General features: G+C 39.4%; 1 protein-coding gene and 1 pseudogene across 6 annotated transcripts in view; one reads left to right on the top strand and one right to left on the bottom strand.

Moving 5' to 3' along the window:
- Positions 1 to 23,433, bottom strand: part of CUL2 (cullin 2) — a 165,659-nt gene that overhangs the window by 137,117 nt on the left and 5,109 nt on the right. For 4 of the 6 annotated variants that reach the window (XM_077896613.1, XM_077896602.1, XM_077896608.1 and 1 more), the window contains exon 2: positions 17,406 to 17,582. The gene's annotated coding sequence lies outside the window, so the exon portion shown is untranslated. Of the gene's footprint in view, positions 1 to 17,405; positions 17,583 to 22,433; positions 22,527 to 23,433 lie in introns of all 6 variants that reach the window. The other 2 variants (XM_077896605.1, XM_077896606.1) reach the window with 1 other exon arrangement.
- Positions 12,533 to 18,517, top strand: LOC144313279 (axin interactor, dorsalization-associated protein pseudogene; annotated as a pseudogene).

Raw genomic sequence — 23,433 nt, forward strand, 5'->3', positions numbered from 1 at the left:
ATTGTTTGTATTTTTGTGGTATTGGTTGTGACCTCTTCTCTTTTATTCATGATTTTATTAATTTGAGCCCTTTCTCTTTTCTTTCTGATAAATCTGGTTAGGGTTTTTTTTTTTTTTTTTAATCTTTATTTATTTACGATAGTCACACAGAGAGAGAGAGAGAGGCAGAGACATAGGCAGAGGGAGAAGCAGGCTCCATGCACCGGGAGCCCGACGCGGGACTCAGTCCCGGGTCCCCAGGATCTCGCCCTGGGCCAAAGGCAGGCGCCAAACCGCTGCGCCACCCAGGGATCCCTGGCTAGGGTTTTATCAATTTTATTAATTCTTTCAAAGAACTACCATCTAGTTTCACTGATCTATTCTACTGGTTTTTGTTGTTGTTGTTGTTGGTGGTGGTGTTATTGCTGTTTCTATATCATTAATTTCAGCTCTGATTTTTATTATTTCCCTTCTTCTGATGGGTTTAAGCTTTATTTGCTGTTCCTTTTCTCGCACCTTTAAGGGTAAGGTTAGGTCATGTATTTGAGACTTTTCTTGCTTCTTGAGGTAGCCTGTATTCTATGTAATTCCCTCTTATGATAGCTTTTGCTGCATCCCAAAGGTTTTGGACTGTTGTGTTTTCATTTTCATTTGCTTCCATGTATTTTAAATTTTTTCTTTAAGTTTCTGTTAACCCATTCATTCTTTAGTAGGATGTTCTTTAACCCCCATGTGTTCTTTAACCCTCATGTGTTGGTCTTTCCAAATTTTTTTTCTTGTGGTTGACTTCAAGTTTCATAGCAGTGGTATCTAAAAATATTCATGGTATGATCTCAGTCTTCTTGTACTTGTTGAGGGCTGATTTGTGACCCAGTATGTGATCTATTCTGGAGAATATTCTATGTGCTCTTGAAAGGAATGTGTATTCTGCTGCTCAAGGATGAAATGTTCTGAATATATCTGCTAAATCCATCTGGTCCACTGTGCCATTCAAAGCCATTATTTCCTTTTTGATTTTCTGCTTAGATGATCTGTCCATTGATGTAAGTGGAGTGATAAGTCCCCCACTATTTTTGTATTATTATCAATGAGTTTGTTTATGTTTGTTATTAATTGATTTATGTATTTAGGTCCTCCCAAGCTTGGGGCATAAATATTTACATCGTTACATCATCTTGTTGGATAGACCCCTTCATTATGATATACTGCTCTTCTTCATCTCTTGTTATAGTGTTTGGTTTAAAATCTAGGTTGTCTGATAGAAATATGGTTACTCAGCTTTCTTTTGATGTCCATTAGCATGCTAATGCTTCTCCATCCCCTCACTTTCATTCTGCAGGTATCTTTAGGTCTAAAATGAGCCTCTCGGGGATCCCTGGGTGGCTCAGAGGTTTGGCGCCTGCCTTTGGTCCAGGGCGCGATCCTGGAGTCCCAGGATCGAGTCCTGCGTCATGCTCCCAGCATGGTGCCTGCTTCTTCCTCCTCCTGTTTCTCTCTCTCTCTTTCTCTCTCTCTATCATAAATAAATAAACAAATCTTTAAAAAATAAAATGAGCATACAGATGGGTCTTTTTTTGTATGCAGCATACAGATGGGTCTTTTTTTTTTTTTTTTTAAACCATTCAGATACGCTATGTCTTTTGATTGGAGCATTTAGTCTATTTACATTCATGGTAATTATTGGTAGATATGAATTTAGAGCCATTGTATTACCTGTAAAGTTAGCGTTTTTAGAGATTTTCTCTGTTCCTTCCTAGTCTTGGTTGCTTTTGATCTTTCTTTCAAGGCCACTCCCTTTAATTTTCTTGCAGGGCTGGTTTATAAATGCATTCACAAACTCCTTTAGTTTTTATTTGTCTGGGAAACTCTATTCTTCTATTCTGAATGACAGCCTTCCTGGATAAAATATTCTTGGCTGCATATTCTTCCCATTCAGCATGTCGAGTATATCTTGTCACTCCTTTCTGGCTTGTCACTTCTCTGTAGAGGATCTGCTGGGAATCTTATTTGTCTTCCCTTGTAGGTTACGGTTTTCCTTTCCCTTGCTGCTTTCAGCATTCTTTCCTTATCCCTGTATTTTGCAAATTTTACTATATGTCTTGATGTTGGCCTGCTTTTGTTGATTTCAATAGGCATTCTCTGTGCCTCCTGGACTTGGATGCTGTTTCCTTCTCCAGATTACTGACATTTTCAGCTATAATTTGCTCAAATAAACCTTTTGCCCTTTTTCCCTCTCTTCTTGTCCTGGGACTCCTATGATTCAAGGTTATTATACTTTATGGAGTCACTGAGTTCCCTAAGTCTACATTTGTGATCCAATATTGTCTTTCTCTCTCTTTACAGCTTCATTATTTTTCATAATTTTATCTTCTATATCACTTATTCATTCTTCTGATTCTTCCAACCTTGTGGTCATTACATCCAATCAGTTTCTCATCTCTGTTATAGTTTTACAAATTTTGGCCTGACTAGTTTTTAAGTCTTTTATCTCTGTAGTAAGGGACTCCCTGGTGTCTTCTATGATTTTCTTAAGCCCAGCTATTATCCTTATGATTGTTGTCTTAAATTCTGGTTCAGGCATTGCTTATATCTGTTTTGATTAGATCCCTGGCTGTGGCCTCCTCTTGTTTTTAGTTTTGGTGTGAATTCCTCCATCTTGGCATTTTGTCTAGGTCTCTGTCTTCTATGTGTTAGGGAAGCCTGTTATGTTTCCTATGCATGAGAGTAATGGCTATATTAAGAAGAGATCATATACTGTCTAGGGCCTGGCACTTCAAGAAATGTTTCTGGTGTATGCAGTGTGCACTCTTCTGTGAGCTCTTTCCCTCAGGTCAGTACTTTGCAGTTTCTCCTTGCCTGTAGTGGTGAGGTAGTGGGTATTTGGATCTTGCCCAGTGTGTGGTGTGATTTTTTTTTCATTAAGATTTTATTTGAGAGAGAAAGACTAAGTGCATGAACAAGGGGAGGTGCAGAGGGACAAGGACTCCCTGCTGAGCAGGGCACCTCACAAGGGGTTTGATCTCAGGTCCCTGAGATCATGACCTGAGGTGAAGTCTGACCCTTAACCAACTGAGTGACCTAGGCATTTCCTGTGTGGTGAGTTTTAACTAGGTGTTTTAGTTTGCTTGTCCTATTTTCCGTAGAGCTTAAGCTTTGTAGCACTCTTTGGTCAGTAGACTTGGTGCATATGTGGGGTGAAGGGGTTGTGCTGGTCTTCTAGGGGAGGGGCCCACTGCTGCTCTCTCAGGCACACTTGCCCTAGTTCAGAAGCACCTGCAGGGCACAAGAGGGTGGGAATTGGTGTATACTGCTCAAGCTTCCACTGTGGGCTCTGTGCTGCTCACTGAAGTCTATCTGTGCTGATGGGCTTGGGGGGTGGGGTGCTGGGAAATGGTGTCAGTTTGATATCTTGTCCCTGGAGAAGAGACTGCTGTGCTGCTGCTATTTGGGAAGCCCTCCCAGAAAAGCAAATAATCTCCCCTCATTTTTTCCAGGTATCCCTCAGATCTCTGCCCTCACCGTGTCTGTATCCCAGCTGTCTGCCCACCTGGCAGTACAGTGCTACTACGCTGTATCTCAAGTGCAATGGCTCAGTTTCAAAACTCCAAATTTTAGTGACCTGGCATGGCACAGACCCATGCTGATCCTCTGGACGACGGTCTTGCCACGCTGGTGCCGTTTTCTTCCAGAAGGGCAGTCACACAAACATGCAGGGTCTTGGGAATTTATGTTAAAGCACAGCAAAAAGCTGGCTCCCAGTTAGCTGCCTTCAGCAGGTGTCTCTACTCATATGCTAATGAATGGGGCAGCTCAATGGCAGCTGCTCTTTTGACCCCAGAAAGGCAGTGCCACCTCTCCTAAATGCACTCCCAAAAGGGGAAGTGTCTCTTCCAGTGTGACCCAGGGAGCCTCGGACCAAGCTGTCTGCTCCCATACTTCTGCCCTTTCTCCACAGGAGCACATCTACACCTGCCAGACTCCACCCAGCAACAGTGCAGACTTCAAAAACATTAGTCCTTGAACTCTGGTGCTTGTAAACCTGCAATAATTAGCCCGTCTCATTTTCCCCATCAATGGTTTTGGGGAAGTATTTTTCTTATACTGTTTTTATACTGTTCTTATACTGTTTCTATACTGTTTTTTTTTTTTTCTCTCTCTCTCTCTCTTTCTCTCCTCTCTCCCTCCTTTCCATAGCACTGGTGATTTTCTTCTCCCCAAAACCACATATTTGCATCTCCTACCTTTCACAATGTGGCCTCTCTTCTCTGAGTTATACAATTTGTTCTCTCAGTCTTCAGACTGATTTCTCAGGTGTTCAGAATAATTTGATATTCATCTAGCTGTGTTTGGGGGATAAGGCAAGTTTAGGGTCCTCCTACTATGCACTCTTTTTTTTCCCCCAATGCAACCTTTTAATTCCAAGCAGAGTCCCCCTCCCACAGCATTATCACACACACACACACACACACACACACACACACACAGTGGAAAGGGGTACCAGGGCCTGAGCAGGAACAAAAGCCAGACCCCGGCAAAAAATATATATATATAATTATATACACATATGTATCTGTAGAGAAGAGAAGCTGGGAGTGTGATAAGGGAGGGCAGAGAGTTAGGAGAGAAAGCAGCTTGGGGGTGCCCAAATAAATTACATTCTTTAGACAGCATGGTGGGGATGCATGGAAATGGGCAGGACCTGGTGGCCAGGACACAGCCTGGCCTCTTGATCCCATCCAAAGAGAGCCTGAAGGCCTGGGTTCTGCACAGGACCTAGGTGCTTGGAGTCTAGCTGACTTGCCTGGAGGCTGCCGGTGGGCCAGGGTTCTGCAGCATCTCCACTCTAAGCCATGGCTTCTAGGGAAGCCACAGGGCTGGAGCAAGAGGCTTTGAAGCTTAGGGGTCACCAGGAGAGGAGAGGGTGAGCTGGAGGGCAGGGTGGCTTTTTTTTTTAATGTATCTAAACATATTAATGTTTATTTTATTTGCAAGAAGTACTCACTAGCAAGACCAGGAACACACACTTAAAACATGGCAACAATAACAAGCAAGATTGACTAGATCTTAACTGGTGCTTTCTAATGTGCTCCTGTCATGCTCTCCAGAAATGTTGACCTTAATCTTTGACTCAGCATGTCAGCATTTCCTGTCTTCCTTTTGACTTGACGTCAGTATATTCCTTTGAGCCAATAATATTATTATGTTGACTATTAAGGTTTAATTTTCCTCTCTACGTTATTTTGTCATCTTTGTCAAAAATCAATAGATGGTACACAAAGATAAAAAGTACAGCATAGGGAAAAGTCGATAATATAGTAATAACATTGTATGCTCTTAAAGATCTTATGGTCTAGAAGACAATTTTTTAATTTTAAGAAAATTTAAAAAACAGAAAAGCACAAAAAATAACTAAAATACAGCTCCCAAATACAACAAATTTTACATGTCATTTGATTTATTTCCAGTCTTTTTATTTCAAGAAATAAAATATTATAAAGTTAACCATCCCTTCCCAAAAGTAACCTTTTGTCATGAATTGGTATAAATCATCATAAGTTGTTCATTTGTGATATTTTCTCACATATGTGTATCTATAATAAGTAGAAATAATTTATGCATATTTTTATTCACAAAGATGGCATTATTTTGTAGTCTTCAATGTTTAACTCACCATTTTGATTCTGAACTGGCGGACCCAGAGCAGGGAGGCAGGAGATCCAACTGGGTCAGAAGCTGGACCGTTTGGAGGTATTTTAAGGACTATTTTCCAATTAGTCATCAAAAACTTGGGATTTGGATCCAAGTCACAACTATATATTTGGGTTTCACCCCCACGGAGTGCTTGTTGCTGGAGCCTTTGGAAATTTTTGTACGAATCATTCAGACTTCGAGGAGCTGTTTCCTGGCTTCACTGTGTATCTTCACGGCATAGAAATCCATAGTGCAGATCCTGATTTCACTGTCTGGATCAAAAAGTGTCAAGAGGCTCAGAATGGATCACAGCCTGAGGTGTCTGATTCTTAAAGGACTCATCAGTCAAAAATCAAGTATGACTGGTATCAAACAGAATCTCAAGTAATCATTACACTTATGATCAAGAATGTTCAGAAGAATAATGTAAATGTGGAATTTTCAGAAAAAGAGTTGTCTGCTTTGGTGAAACTTCCTTCTGGAGAGGATTACAATTTGAAACTGAGACTTCTTCATCCTATAATACCAGAACAGAGCACATTTAAAGTACTTTCGACAAAGATTGAAATTAAAATGAAAAAGACAGAGGCTGTGAGATGGGAAAAGCTAGAGGGGCAAGGAGATGTGCCTAAACCAAAACAGTTCATAGCAGATGTAAAGAACTTATATCCATCGTCATCTCATTATACAAGAAATTGGGATAAATTGGTTGGTGAGATCAAAGAAGAAGAAAAAAATGAGAAGTTGGAGGTAGATGCAGCTTTAAACAAATTATTTCAGCAGATCTATTCAGATGGTTCTGATGAAGTGAAACGTGCCATGAACAAATCATTTATGGAGTCTGGTGGTACAGTTTTGAGTACCAACTGGTCTGATGTAGGTAAAAGGAAAGTTGAAATCAACCCTCCTGATGATATGGACTGGAAAAAGTACTAAATAAATTAATTTGCTATCACTGTAAAAAAAAATCCATCATTTAAATCTATGCATTTTTTTTAAAAGGGTAGAATTAATATTTTATTGTCACTTATAATCAGACGGTGGTTGGGTATACAGTCTTCATACTTGATCTTTCCTTTTTGTAAATAAAAAAAATTACAAGTTTTCAACAGCCATGGGCTGGTTATGTTTTCAGAAAATGTAATTAGATTAATTCATTTATGGTGGCTTCAAGTTTTTCCTTATTAGCGCCGGAAAATTCACCCACCTTTTGTCCCTCTGCTTCCTGGGCGCCGGCTCCTCCTCGCGGGCCGAGCTCGGGCGCGCCGAGCGCCGCATCCCGAGCCGCCTGGAGCCGCTGCAGCACCCGGGCCCGCTGCTCCGCCTCGCGCTCCTCGCCGCCGCCCGGAGCCGCCCCCAGGTGACGCTGCCCGCCGCCTACTTTCTGGAGCTGCCGCTGCCGGAGGCCGAGGCCGCAGGACGCGAGCTGAGCCTGGCGCACCGCTTGCTGGACGGGGCGGGCTCCGGCCTCGAGCCCCCGCTTTACAGCCCCGCAGAGCTGCGCCCGCTCCAGCCGTGCACCGCCCGCGCCGCGCTCCGAGGCCCCGCGCCCGGCGCCCCCAGCCCGCGCCTCGCTGAGCCCGGAGGCCGCATCAGAAAAGACTGTTCGTGTGTGTCCGTCTCCCACTTCAATAAAAGAGTTAAAAAAAAAAAAAAAAGTTCCACCTCGGCCGGCAGCCACTGCACCGCGTCCCGGAGCTGCGAGTTCTCCTCCAGGAGGAGGAGATTTGATTTGAGCTTTTGAGCTTTTTTGAGATTTTTTTTTTTATGATAATAAAGCAGCACAGTGTTTTATTTTTACACCATCATCGTTCAGTAAATGCTGTTACGTCGTGAAATATTACACTTCAATCTCCTTTTCAATAGAGAGGTCTTCTAAGGAAATGACCTGGAGCCTTCCACATTTATCAGATGCCTTTTCATTATTCTTTTCCATTTTTGCAATTCTGGATCCAAACTGCATGGCCCGTTTTGGCAGAAGAGCACAGGCTGTTAAGCCAAGTTCCACTGCTGCAAGACGCAAAATCAGTTTTTCACCAATTCCACGGGGTAAAGTCAAGTCTGCCTTTTTCCAAACTGGTAGGGAATTTAGAAAGGAGACGACATTTTCATCCAGGAAAGGAAATCTTGCTTCTTTTCCGTGATTGCCAATAACTCTGTCATCACGACCAAGATTTCTAGACGATATTCGTCCCAGTTCCATCTCAATTTCCTCATTTAATCTATCCAATCTCATTTTTTTCTTTTTTTTTCTCTATCAACCCAAATATTTATTCATAATAAATTTTACTACTTTCACAAGTGAAAGAAGGGGGTACGACCCCTACACCACGAAGGCAAAACACAAAAGCGCAACTAAAAAGGAAATGCTAGACATTTTAATTCATTTGCAGCCTCTCAAATTTAGATTATTAGTTTTGATACTAAAAAGATGCTTTATGGCTTAACATTAGTTGCATTATAGAAATTAAAATATTCCTGCAGACTTTGATGGCATGTATAAATATTTTTTCAAATAAAGTGGTAAAGCCAAAGTAACATATGCTCTTTTATAATTTACTTTAGAACATAGGATACAACTCAGTCTCTACAGAGGAGGATAAAACAAAGTCTTCTAAAGAAAGCTGTTTTGACAAAAAAGATCACTAATGGAAAATTATTTTATCTCTACAGAATCAGGAATATATGTTCTTCCCACAACAGTATCTACTACTGAAAACTAATGAAAAATCTCTTGCAAATCAAAAGATATATTCTGATATATTTTTATATCCATCCTCCAAATTTTAATTTGTTAGGTAGGTACACTCTGGAGAGATAATCTGATGATAGGAAGGTCAAAGCTTGAATTTCTGCCTTCATTTTAGAGTCTGCCATTATTTCCATTTCTTTTCTCCAAAATGGTTGTCAAGTAACATAAGGTCTTTTTAGGACACTGTCAAGTTTCATTTGGTCCCATTTTGTCAGTGGAATTAAAGTATCTCTAGGTATATTTAACCGTTTAATATCAGAAGGGAGGAGACCAAGCCATCTGATAGCTGGAACTGTGAGATTATGAGCTTCAAAAGACATTGCCATAGATCCATACTTATAGATGCACATGATTTCTATGCATAGTTGTCGTCTTAGCTCCAACCCATATTTTGAATCTTACAAAATTTTGCAGAAATCTCATCTGCCAGTTATCTGCTTTACCCAGGATGGAGAGGCTAGAATTGTATTTAGAGGATAAATAATAAATAAATACAATTCTAAAACAAGAAAACCATACAAATATATAAAACAAAAGTTTTCAGACAATGGATAACAGGCAGTGCAGGACTATGATCCCTGAAGAAACGGAAAAAACAAACTGAACCTTACAGTTGAACTAATTTGCCAGTTTCAAGGCTATAGCACAGGGAAGAGCAACCTAGACAGAGTCTGGATCTTTGGCTGAGTTGAAGAGCTAGATACAGAGTTCAGAGAGGCCAAAGTCCCTAGAATTTGCAGGACAAAGTAGTACAGAAGACAGAACTCTGAGAGATAGGTTGGGACCTGGAAGAGTCTTTGGCTTTGTTTTTGGCTGTGCATGCAGTAAAAGAATATAACTGGGTCCAAGGAAATGACCTATGGAGCAGATTCTAGGAAAAACAAAGTAATTCCTAGACCTTACACAGGACTGGGAATAAAGTATTTATGATTCCATAAGCCAAAGTGGAAAGATCTTATATTACACAGGGCAATCAAATAGAATTCTCAGAAAATTATTGCCTTAATTATGGGATTAAAATCATCCAAGACTAAAGGCTGTTCTTCATCTACCTTGGTAATCTTAAAATATTAAATGGATCCAGTTTCAAGTACTTACCTATCCACTGTTTAAAGAAATTCGACAGAATCCAGCAACCAAGAATGTAAAATTCACAGTATCTGTCATATGATTAAAAATCATGAAACATGCAAAGAAACAAGAGGACATGATCCACAGTAAGGAGAAAAATAGAAAACTCAATCAACAGAAACAAATCTAGAAATAATAGATATGATGAAGCTAGCAGACAAACTATTTAAAACAGACCTTATAGATATAAAATATATATTCACAAAAGTAAAGGAAAACATGGACACGATAAAGAGAGAAAGGAAAAAATATATAAAAGGTCCAAATAGAACTTCTCAAAATGAAAATATACCTGAAATTTAAAAACACACTGTATAGGATTTAAAGCAGACCAGATACTACAGAAGATAACATCAGTGAATTTGAAGAAATAGCAATAGAAACTATAACAGAAGCACAAAGAGAAAACAAAATGAATAGAGCATCAGTTACCTATGGGATAATATGAAATGGTCTACATATGTATAAGTGGAATCTAGAAACAGGCAGGCACCAAAGAAGTTTTAAAGAAAAAATGGCCAAAATATTTTCCAAATTTGATGAAAAACTAAACAGATCCAAGAAGCTCAAAGAATTACAAGCAGAACATATATAAAGAAAAACATTACAAGGCACATCATCATCAAATTGTTGAACATCAATGATAGAACATTTTTTAAAAAGATTTTATTTATTTATTCATGAGAGACATAGAGAGAGGCAGAGACACAGGCAGGGGGAGAAGCAGGCTCCATGCAGGGAGCCTGACGCGGGACTCAATCCCAGGTCTCCAGAATCACACCCTGGGCTGAAGGCAGCACTAAACCGCTGAGCCACCCAGGCTGCCCGAGAGAACATCTTAAAAGCAGACAGAGGAGTGCCTGGGTGGCACAATTTTTAAGTGCCAGACCCTTGGCTTCAGCTCGGGACATGATCTTGGGGTTGTGGGATTGAGCTCGGAGTGAGATGGAGCCCAGAGTGGGGCTCCATGCTCAGTGAGGAGTCTGCTTAAGTTTCTCTCTCCCTCTCCCCACCACCTCTCTCTCTAAAAAAAAAAAAAAAAAAAAAAAAAAAAGGCAGCCAGAGAAAGAGAACACATTATATAGAAAGAAAGAATCAAAACATATTTCTCATCAGAAACTATGAAACTCAGGGGGCACTTTGGTGGTTCAGTCGTTAAGCATCTGCCTTTGGCTAAGGTCATGATCTCAGAGTCCTGAAATTGAGTCCTGCATCAGGCTCCCTGCAGGAAGCCTGCTTCTCCCTCTGCCTGTGTCTCTGCCTCTCATGAATAAATAAATAAAATCTTAAAAAAAAAAAACTATGAAAGTGAGAAAAATATGAAGAAGTATCTCTAAAGCATTGGAAAAAAATTATCAATCCAAAAAAATTATGAGAATACCTCATCCATCAAAAATATCTTTCAAAGTTGAAGTCATAATAAAGACTTTTTCAGATAAACAAAAACTAAGGGAGTTTGTCACTGTCACAAACAGGACATTTTTATATAATCCATTAGGTAAAGGAGAAAACAAAAGGGAAATTAGAAAATATCTTGAACTGAATGAAAATGAAAATATATGTAATGACGTGGATGGAACTAGAGGGTTTTTTTTTTTTTTTTTTTTTTTTTTTTAGAGGGTTTTATGTTAAATGAAATAAGTCAGTTAGAGAAAGACAAATACATGATTTCACTCATATGTGGAATTTAAGAAACAAAAGAGATGAACATAGGGGAAGGGAAAGAAAAATAAGATAAAAACACAGAGGGAAGCAAACCATAAGAGACTCTTAACTATAGGAAACAAATTGAGGTGAGTAATGGGGTGATGGGCATTAAGGAGGTCACCTGATATAATGAGTACTGGGTGTTATATGCAACTGATGAGTTACTACATTCTACCCCTGAAACTAATAACACACTGTATGTTAACTAAATTGAATTTAAATACAAAAAATTTTAAATGAAAATGTAACGTGTAAAACTTTGTAAGATACTGCTGAAGCAGTACTTAGAGGAAAATTTATGACATTAATCCTTTTACTACAAAACAAAGTCTCAGATAAAGAGGGAAAATTACATCCAAAATAAGGAAAAGAAAACAATAACAAAAATAACAAAAATTAATGAAAACATAAAGAGAAATCAATGAATCCAAATGTCATTTCTTTGTAAAGAGCAAAAAATTGATAAAGAAAAAAGGGAGAAAAATATATATATTTTTAAAATTTACAACAGTCACACACAGAGAGAGAGGCAGAGACACAGGCAGAGGGAGAAGCAGGCTCCATGCACCGGGAGCCCGACGTGGGATTAGATCCTGGGTCTCCAGGATCGCGCCCTGGGCCAAAGGCAGGCACCAAACCGCTGCGCCACCCAGGGATCCCAAAGAGAGAAAAATAAATATAAAAATTACCAATAGTAAGCTTGGAAGAGAAGCTATCACTATAGATCTTACAGATATTAAAGGATAATTTGGAATATCTTGAACAATTTTATGCTAATACATTTGACAAATTAAATGAAATAGAGAAATTCTTTGTAAGGTAGAAACCGCAAAAAAAAAAAAAAAAAAAAAAAAGAAACCACAAAAACTTAAGAAGTTTCTTCCTTCTTTTTTTTTTTTTTTAAAAGATTTTTATTTATTTATTCATGAGAGACACAGAGAAAAAGGCAGAGACAGAGGCAGAAGGAGAAGCAGACTCCATGCAGGGAGCCTGATGTACTTGATCCTGGTACTCCAGAATCATGCCCTGAGCCAAAGGCAGACGCTCAACCACTGAGCCACCCAGGCATCCCAAGAAGTTTCTTCTTAAGAAAACTACTTCTTTTTAAGAAAATTATCTTAAGAAGAAATAGATTACCTGGAAAGATCTATATCTAGTTTTTTTCTCTTATAGTCTTTATTTATTCCAGGTTTATTGAGATATAATTGACATATAACTTGTATATATTTGAAGTGTACAATGTGATGACTTGATATATGTATGTATTGAACAATGGTATATTATGGTAAGGTTTAACACATCTATCACTTCACATAGTTACCTTTGTGTGTGTGTAATAAGAATATTTAAGGCTGAGTGAAGTAAGTCAGTCGGAGAAGGACAAACATTATATGTTCTCATTCATTTGGGGAATATAAATAATAGTGAAAGGGAATATAAGGGAAGGGAGAAGAAATGTGTGGCGAATATCAGAAAGGGAGACAGAACGTAAAGACTGCTAACTCTGGGAAACGAACTAGGGGTGGTAGAAGGGGAGGAGGGCGGGGGGTGGGAGTGAATGGGTGACGGGCACTGGGGGTTATTCTGTATGTTAGTAAATTGAACACCAATAAAAAATAAATTAAAAAAAAAAAGAATATTTAAGGTCTACTCTTTTAGAAACGTTCACATATGCAATACAGCATTGCTAACCATAGTTACCATATTGTACATTAAATCCCCAGAACTTACTCATCTTATACCTGGAAGTTTGTACCCTTTGACCATCACACCACCCATTTCTCCTATACCCCCAGCCTCTGGCAACCACCAATCTACTGTTTCCATTCTGATGATCTTTAATTACACAATAATGTATCTGGGTGTGGCTTTTTTCCTTATCCCTTGTTTAGCACTCTTTCAATCCTTTCAATCTGAAACTATTACTTTTTATAATATAGGAATATGATTTGCGAGAATTTTAAAAACAATATATAAAGTGTTTCATATGTGTAGTACTCAGTAAATATTAAATGCTATTAAAAAAATAAATAAATAAATAAATAAATGCTATTATTTGTCTAAGTGCCATGACCGGCCAAATAAATAAGTATTTGGTATTTCTTTCAATATTGCTAGTTCCAGTAGAGTAATGGCATTGTCTTCTTTACTATTGTGTCCCCAGTTCCTAGGAAAATATCAGTACATAATAGGTATTCAATATATATTTCTTGGATAAATATATGGATAAAAGAATTACTATATGGAGAAAATATAAAAATTGTGTACATACAGATTCAGATTGATTACAGGTGATTATATACATATCAGATTTTATTATGTATGTCAAGTAATTTCTAAGTTTTGTTTAACTGAAGATGTCAACTACATATACAATTACAGAGTAGATTTTATTATTTATAACATTGAATATTGAATAACTTATAAATAATTTTTACTGGAATTTTCTACCTCACCATTAGAAGTTGAATTCACTAGGTTTCAGTGTTAGGTTTCTTCTCCCCACATTCTCAAGGGCTGGCAAGCATATACACTGTGTATCTTCTATTGCCATCTCTATGCTAACAACTCCAAATATATATCTTCAACCAGTTTCTCTCTCTCATTCTCTCTCTCACCTCTCTATTGATTTATAAGTCAAATTGTCTACATCAACATTTGCCTATTAATAGGCATTTCAAATGAACATGTCCAAAAATGAACTATACTTACTCCCAAACACAATGCTCCTATAAATTTCCCCTACTTGATGTGACCTCAAACCCATCAAAAACCTATACATTGTCCTCAGATTTCCATCTCACTTTATTTCTCCAATCTATCAATCATAAAATTAATTTTGGTCAATTCACTTATCTGCCTTCCAATGACACCATTCAAAGACAAGTCATCATGATCTGATTCCAGATTTGTGAGACTTCCAAGTGTTTCCCACCTCCAATATGTCCCCTCCAATTCATTCTCACACACAGCACAGTGGTACTCAAAGTTAGATGAACACAAGAAGAATCATCTGAGGAGTTAGGAAATACTAATCCCTGGTTCTCACACATAAATATTGTACCTCAGTTAGTCTTGGACAAGCCCAAGCATCTGTATACTTAAAAGTTACCTAGGGTTGACTTTCAGTTCATTTGGGGATAGAGAGAGCAGGAAGGAGCATTTCTTTCATTGTTACAATAAAAAAGAGGCCAACTAACCTCAAATTTTTGAAGCTGTCAGACAGCTGAGGTCACAGAGCAACGAACTGACCCAAAATCTAAGGAAAGACCAATGTTTACAGGAAGAGAAGAGATATAAGCACTAATTTACTTGAGACAGGCACAACCAGAGACTGGTAAGATAAATATAGCTAAAATAATTGAAGAATTCCTGAAGGCTGAATGGGAGCTGTCAGCACAATATGAAAATCATAGGGCCTGTAGAAATGGACAGTGTCTATACCCTCATATGGGCTCTTTCTCCACAAACCTTACCAGCACTTACCAAAAAAATTCGAAAGAGCCCTCATAAAGTGTCTGGTTTGCAGTCTAGAAAAGGACATCTCACTCTGAGATTCTCCACTATGGAATGAAAGTCTTAATCTTTCATTACAAAGGTCACAAATACTATTGTACTTAGGGTGCTGATGAAAAGTCATTGCAGCCGGGAAGAACAGGGGTAAAGAGCCCTACTCTTGGCAGAGAGGCAGGAGAACTGAGGAGAACACACTCCCAGAAGTTTAGGGATCCATGGATCTTGTTTAAAAACTAAGGTTTAGTCAGAAAAAAAGTGTGACTAACTCCCTTCTCTCTGCCCCTCTCAGCACCTTTCCCCTTCAAGTTAACAAACTTGGAATAAAAAGTAACAGCAAAATACTGCTGGGTGAGTAACTGGAAATGTACAATAAGATACAAAGTGATCTCTGAGACACATAACAAAGTGAAGACCTAAAGTTGAGGGTTGAACAAATATTATTCTGGTAATCCAAACCTGCCTTAACACAAAATATAGCTACAGGAATTTAAAAATTAGACAGCTCAACTCCTATCTAGATTAACCCCCCACCTTTCCTCCAGCTAAAGACCTAGCAGGAAGAGAGGCACCTGTTTCCAGGCATAGAAACTATTCTACCGTCCTATACAAAAAAATTGGTTTTCAGGGGGCACCTCAGTTGGTAGGACACATGACTTTTGACCTTGTAAAAATTTGAGGTTGTAAATTTGAGTCCCACACTGGGTGTAGAGATTACTTAAAAACAAAATCTTAAAAAATAATAAAAAATAAAAAATATAAAAATAAAATAAAATCTTAAAAGAAAAAAATGTGGCTTTCAGCCTGGCCTCACTGGGGTAGGGGTGGGAGGGGACAGGGTGGGCACAGGCAACGTCAGAGGTGACTGGGAGTCTGCTACAGCGCTGGGGTGCCAGTTTTAGGAGAGGCGCTGACTTTGACTCTTGGGGCCAGCTGGTGGAGGCGATAGACAAATATCAGATATTAGCAAGACATCTACAAAAAGAGGCCCACGCTCAACACAATAATTCTGAACTCACAATAGAACAAAACAAAAAAACCATAGGCAGAATTGCAACATGCTTGGAGTAATGAAGTGCAGCTTTACAGTCCACACAGAAGAATTTAAACTGGAGGACCTGAAGCTAGAACCAATCCTAAAGAATATTCTTACATATAATAAAGAATTCCCATTTGACGTTCAGCCTGTTCTTTTAAGAAGAATTTTAGCACCTGGTGAAGAAGAGCATTTGGAACTTGAAGAAGAGGATGGTGTTAGAGCAGAGTCTCCTGATTCCTTTCCCGCTAGAGTTCCCAGCACTTTACTACAAGCTGCAGACAGAACCAGGGATGAGGTCATTCACTATCAGAATTGAGAAAACTGGTCTGAAGGATGCAGAGCGTGCATCGATCCCTATATTACAGTTAGTGTAAATGATCTGAATTGCATAGATTTAACTCCTGTGGCTTCAAGAAAAGAAGATATATAAATTCATTTTAATGTGGACACTGAGTTCCAGAAGCATGTTGAAAAATAAACCAAAGATGTAGCTATCTTCCTTGAATTCAAACACTGCAAGCCAGGGCACCTGGGTGGCTCAGTGGTTGAGCATCTGCCTTCAGCTGGGGTCCTGATTCTGGGGTTCTGGGATAGAGTCCCACATTGGACTCTCCACAGGGAGCCTGCTTCTCCCTCTGCCTGTGTCTCTGCCTCTCTCTCTCTCATGAATAAATAAATAAAATCTTAAAAAACAACACTATAAGCCTAAAAGGTTCACCAGCTCCAAGTGCTTTGCTTTCATGGAGATGGATGAAATTAAAGCTGGGCGGATTGTAATACTACTGTATAAGTAACCCACTGACTTTTTTTGTTTTTTAAGATTTTGTTTATTCATGAGAGAGAGATAGAGAGAGAGAGAGAGGCAGAGACAGACAAAGGCAGAGGGAGAAGCAGGCTCCATGCAGGGAGCCCGACGTGGGACTGGATCTCGGGTCTCCAGGATCACACCCTGGGCTGAAGGCGGCACTAAACCGTCGAGCCACCCGGGCTGCCCCCCACTGACTTTAAAAGAAAGAAATTGCAGTAATTAACCCAGAAACCAGTTTATCTTCATTGACATCAGACTTTGTATAAGGAATAATCCTGACATGAGTAACCTGGAATGCCTGTGAATTCTCCAATTCAGTAGCAATCATTCTAGCTCTGTGGAGCAAACACCCGCAGGAAAGAGGTAGGCCGCTGGGGTGCCGGCAGGCCAGAGCGAGCCCGGCGAATTCACAGTCTAGCAAGCCACCGACACAAACGACTCCTTTGGATGCTGGCTTCTTGTAGTTTTGAGACATGTTTTTACTTTTATAGTATCTACGCAATTCATAGTCTCTTTTCTAACTTATCCCTATTGCTTCCCTGCTTTCTGCAACAACACTGCTTGGATAGGATGTGCTCGTCGTCTTCAATTAATACAGCAATAAAAATGTGCTAGAGTTTACACATCTGTTCACTTCTGCTCCAATTTGTTTTGGTTTTTTGAGTTAACGCCAGACTTTGAGCTGATGGGGATGGGGAAGTATGAAACTGTTCTGGGAGGAGGAATTTGACTGGAGGTCAGTCTGGAAATTTATAGGCTGTTCCTCAGAGACAGCCTAAACTCACCCTGATCTCACAGTTTTCCTGTTTAGAAATCGAGTGCCTTGTCCAGATCAGTATCCCAGATAGGAATGTTCCCAGGTTGTAGCTGTGATTTTTCCAGATGATCAGATTGTTTTTCTGTAAGAGCACATTTGTAGTCCTGTTGATTAGGATGTTGCATTATTCTCTCTGATAGTGATTCTAGGGGTAAGAACAGAATCATGTTGGAATAATTACAGACTTCTAGATTGGCTTTGTAATATCTTCTAAATTACATAACCTGAATCAGATGCTAATGAGATACTGCAGGAGTAACTGCTGTTTTTCTGACAACCTTTGGAAAACCTTAAAGACTGCATACCTCTTATGGTGGGGAGTATACAAAATCTGGAGCTCCTCGAGTTGTTTCTATATAGGTAGGTATGACTGCCATTTATTTACTATAAAGATATACTGACTTTCACCCATATGGAAATATGCAGGTCATTAGCTTATTATAATTTGCCTATTTACATTACTTTTGACATAATAGGGCATAAATAAAACTTTCAGAGGACATATGAGGTTGATGGATATTTGATACACACATTAGGATCAGGGTGGGCTCTCTGTGGGTTACATGTAGACCCAAATGTTCAACATTCACTGTGTTAAATGACCAATGCTAGTAGGAGGGCAAAGCGGCACCAGCACTTGGCCTGTTTTTAAACTAGTGTAATAACCCTAGTCCTACCGTGCAATGTGTGATTTTTAAAATAAGTAGCCACAATGAGATGTTCTGGCCCTTGCACTTCAAGAAACCTGGTCTTTACTTCTGGTTGTCTGTCTGTTCTGTTAAAGTGGATGTTAAAAACTTGGAGCCTGAAAGAATTCTCAACCAAATTTAGATTTGTGTCTTAATTAGATGAATTTCAAAAATTAATTCAGTCCGCAATAGCTAAAGGGGTGAAGAATTTGCCTTAATAAATTTCCTTGTTGTTCTCTCAACCCTTAGTCTGAGTTGTCAGCCCCCGAATGTCAGCTTCTTGTCAGCAAGAACCACATTCTCTCCAAGTCCTGTAAATGTTCTAAGGTACTTGGCAGTGCTCTGTATCCTGTTGAGTACTCAGTACTTTGATGTTGCTGATGAGACCTAAAAAATAATCCCTTAAAGTACCTACTATAAAAATGTAGTAAAACTGAAAAACAACAACAACAACAAAACATACTCCCAAGAGACAAAGCAATCATCAGAGGTAGATTTAAGTATGACACAGATGTTGGAGCTACCTGACAGTGAATTTAAATAACTATGATAAATAAAGTTTCTGATGGAAGGATGTCTGGGTAGCTCAGTTGGTTAAGCATCTGACACTTGATTTCAGCTCAGGTCTTGGTCTCGGGGTCATGAGTTCAAGCCCTGTGTTGGGCTCCATGCTAAGTGTGAACCCTATTTAAAAAGAAAATAAAAGAAAAGAAAAATAAAGTTTCTGTTAGAAAAGGTGGAAAATATGTAATTTTAGCAAAAAAGAATAAATAGGAAAATGGTACCAAAAAGAACATAGTAACAGACATGAAGAATGCTTCAATATGCTCATAAGTAGACTTGACATAGCTGAAGAAAGAATTAGTGACCCTGAAGATAATCAATAGAGCTTACCCAAAGTGAAACACTAAGAGAAATAAAAGTGAAATAGAACAGAAAATGAAAGAGCTGTGTGATATCAAACATCTGCATAATTGGAACACCTGAAAGAGAAGAGAGTATGACAGCAGAAGAAATATTCAAGCAAAGGATACTTAAGAATTTTCCAAATTCAATGGTAGACACCAAACTAAAGATCCATGAAACCGAGAGAACACTAATCAAGGTAAACACACACAGACATATCCTATTCAAAATGATGAAAACAAAAGACAAACATAGCATCCTGAAGGCAACCACAGGAGAGAGGAGGGAATGACAGGAAGACAAAAGGTATGGATTACAGAGGACCTCTTGTTAGAAACCAGGCAAGCCAGAAGACAATGGTGTAATACCTTAAATGCTGAGGAAAAATCAGTCAACCTAGAAATCTATACCCAGCAACAATATCTTTCAAAAGTGAAGGAGAAATAAAGTCTTCTTTAGACAAACAAAAACAGAGAACTCATTGCCATCAGACCTATTCCACAAGAAATGTTAAAGGAAGTTCTTCAAGAGGATAAATAATATTGGATTGAAACTTGGATTTACACAAAGAAATGAAGAATGTTGGATAAATGCAGATAAAATTTATTTTATTTTAATTTCTCTAAAGGATAACTGTTAAAGCAAAACAGTACAAAGTCTCATATGTTTCTTTTTCTTAAAGATTTTATTTATATATTCATGAGACACACACACACTCACACACACACACGGGGGGAGGGGGGCAGAGACACAGGCAGAGGGAGAAGCAGGCTCCATGCAGGGAGCCCGACGTGGGACTCCATCCCAGGCCCCCAGGATCGCACCCCAGGCTGAAGGTGGCGCTAAACTGCTGGGCCACCGGTGCTGCCCTGAAACTTATTTTAAATTCTTTTCCTCTGGATCCATTAGTTTGATTTTCTCTGTTACAAGCAGTTTCTATGATTGTTTTTCTTTAGTAGTTATATTGCTCCTCAGATGTTTCAGAAGCTTCCCCCTGTGCTCATATTTACTCCTTGGGATCATCAGGATCTGATTCCAGATTTGTCAGACTTCCAAGTGTTTACTAAGTGTTTACTAAGTGTTTACTTGGCTAGAAAGGGAAAGGAAGATAAACCTAGATACTGGTTTGTGCTCCTCCAGATGAGGTTAGGACGAGGGATATGGTGCTTCTAGGGTAGTAATCTGACTCAAGCCTCAAGCATTCACCATTTTCTCCACTTCAGACATCATCTACCTTCAGGGTACCTGAAAGCCCTTCTTCTTCAATCACTGTTACTGGTGGGAGAGTAGAGGAGAAAAGGAGCTCAGGTGCAGGTCAGCCAATCCATACTATACTCATTGTGGTCTGCTCCTGTCTCACAGGACACACTTCCAAATGTCTTTGCTGGTTCTTTTCCTTTCTGTTCACCTCTTAAAAGTTGCTATTTTCTAAAGTTCCTGTACATTCTTGTTTTCTGTAACACTGGACAGACTCTCCCTCACATTTTTATTGCCTATATACAGTGCCTACACAAAGTAACATCCAATGTTTGTTAAACAATATTCTAACTGAGAAATCCAAAGGGCATTCCCAACCACATCCTTCTTCTTGGAGGACTTTAGGGTTCAGTCTCAGCTTCAGAGTACTTGTTTTTATTAGTTTTTTTTTTTTTTTTTTTTTTTTTAAGATTTTATTTGAGAGACAGGGTGAGTTGAAAGAGGGGAGCACACATGAGCAGGGAGGAGAGGAAGAGGGAGAAGCAGACTCTGTGCTGAGCAGGGAGCCTGATGTGGGGCTCAATCTCAGGACCCCGAGATCATGACCTGAGCCAAAGGCAGATGCCCAAATGACTGAGCCACCCAGGCACCACTGTTAGTTCAGTTTTTATCTTAAAAAGGAGTTAAACTGCTAAATAAAACTTAAATGCAGAAGAATTCTAAGGTTCCTTCCAACTGTATATTTCTGTGGGTCCCCAGCTTGTGCTCTCTTTCTTTCAAATAAACACATTTTAAAATTTTTTTAAAAAAAGAAGCTTGGAACTTTAACCCCCCCCCCCCCCCCAATCCTCTGGAGGCTGGAGATTGCCTACATGATGCAGCCTCTATAAAATCTCTATAAACTATGGGATTCTGAGAGCTTCCAGGTTGGGAACACATCCATGTGCCAGGATGGTGGCACACCCCAACTCCAAAGGACAGAAGCTCCTGTGCTTGGGATTCTTCTAGACCTAGTATCTTTTCATCTGGCTGTTCATCTGTATCCTTTATAATAGACATGTTAAAAAGAAAACTCTGACCATCTGTAGAGACAGCATGAATATTCAAGCTATTATATTCAGAAAGTCTTTTTATCATCTAAAAAATGTTTCCAAATTCTACATGCTAACAACATAGATTCAGAAATCCCAAGTGAATCTATATACAGCCAGTCTTAGAAATCAGCACTAAATTATAAGTTGTCATGCCTGTGTGTGGGTGACTGGGTTTCCCAATCATAAAAATAGTCTCTATTACTAAAATGCTACATTTCATTTTATGAAAAGACATCCACATGATGGCACTATAACCTACAAAATAAGTGGTTTTCAATTTATGAAGACTAAGAATTTGGTAAATTCTAGTTGGAGTATTTGTTATTGATGAAGCATCCTTAAAAATGAGGCATTTAGGGATCCCTGGGTGGCGCAGCGGTTTGGCGCCTGCATTTGGCCCGGGGCATGATCCTGGAGACCCGGGATCGAATCCCACGTCGGGCTCCCGGTGCATGGAGCCTGCTTCTCCCTCTGCCTGTGTCTCTGCCTCTCTCTCTCTCTGTGTGTGACTATCATAAATAAATAAAAATTAAAAAAAAAATGAGGCATTTAATACACAGACAATATTGATATCATTCCTGTCGTGTTTTACAGAGACACACTGGCTAAATCCTTCATTTCAAGGGCATTTTTTCATACGACTCATTTAACAACAGCATCTTAGTTCTCATCTTACTAGGGAACAGTTATCAAACATTCCTAACACATGGCACTGAACTAGATAAGTCAAACAAAAGCAAGCAAACAGGTATTTAGAAGCCTGAGGTGAGCATTCAACTGTTTTGGAAGCTACTTAACACATTCCCCATAATGTCATATCTTCTTAAAGGTTTTTTGTTTTTTTAAGATTTTTATTTATTCATGAGACACAGAGAGAGAGGCAGAGACACAGGCAGAGGGAGAAACAGGCTCCATGCAGTGATCCTGACATGGGACTTGATCCTGGGTCCCCAGGATCACACCCTGGGCTGAAGGGGACGCTAAACCACTGGGCCACGGGGGCTGCCCTTGGCTAGGTCATTTGCCCATTTTACCATCTGAATCAATCTAATCTGGTGCTTTTTATCCAGCTCTTGCTATCTCTTAATATCTGTTTTTAGTTAGACTTACCCTGATTTCTCCTTCTTCAGACAACCACGTGCAGAGCTGAGTTTTGATAGCTGCCATTTCAATGTAGTGGAAATTCATCTTCAGAATTTTGTCCTGACCAAACATTTGTTAAACTCAGCCTCTTGGTCATGGGATAAGCTGTTGTATTTCAATCCAGTAACCTTCTAATCCTCTCATACATTGGGGCTCAATTCTATTTATTATTTATTTATTTATTATTTATTTTGCTCAATTCTTTTATTTTTTTTAAAGATTTATTTATTTATTTATGATAGACATAGAGAGAAAGAGGCAGAGACACAGGAGGAGGGAGAAGTAGGCTCCATGCCGGGAGCACTCGATCCGGGACTCCAGGATGGCGCCCTGGGCCAAAGGCAGGTGCCAAACTGCTGAGCCACCCAGGGATCCCCTGCTCAATTCTTTTAAAGAGTCTTAAATAATAGTCATTGGATTTATTTCCAGGACTAGTTATAAATTTCTTTTTAATAATTTAATTAATAAGGTACTTAGCAGTTCATATGCTCTGAATTATCATTCATGTCTTTGACATGCTGGTGTTCCTCTGACATCTTATTTATATACTTAAAAATATAAAAATAGGGATCCCTGGGTGGCGCAACGGTTTGGCGCCTGCCTTTGGCCCAGGGCGCGATCCTGGAGACCCGGGATCGAATCCCACATCGGGCTCCCGGTGCATGGAGCCTGCTTCTCCCTCTGCCTGTGTCTCTGCCTCTCTCTCTCTCTCTCTGTGACTATCATAAATAAATAAAAAAAAAATTAAAAAAATATAAAAATAAAAGAAACACTAACTACTATCATAATTTTATCAAAAAATATTTGGGGACACCTGGGTGGCTCAGTGGTTGAGCGTCTGCCTTCAGCTCAGGTTGTGATCCTGTAGTTCTGGGATCGAGTCCCACATCGGGCTCCCTCCTTGGAGCCTGCTTCTCCCTCCGCCTGTCTCAGCCTCTCTCTGTCTCTCATTTATTCAATAAATATA

Source organism: Canis aureus, chromosome 5 (genome assembly GCF_053574225.1).
Source record: "Canis aureus isolate CA01 chromosome 5, VMU_Caureus_v.1.0, whole genome shotgun sequence".
Lineage (NCBI taxonomy): Eukaryota > Metazoa > Chordata > Mammalia > Carnivora > Canidae > Canis > Canis aureus.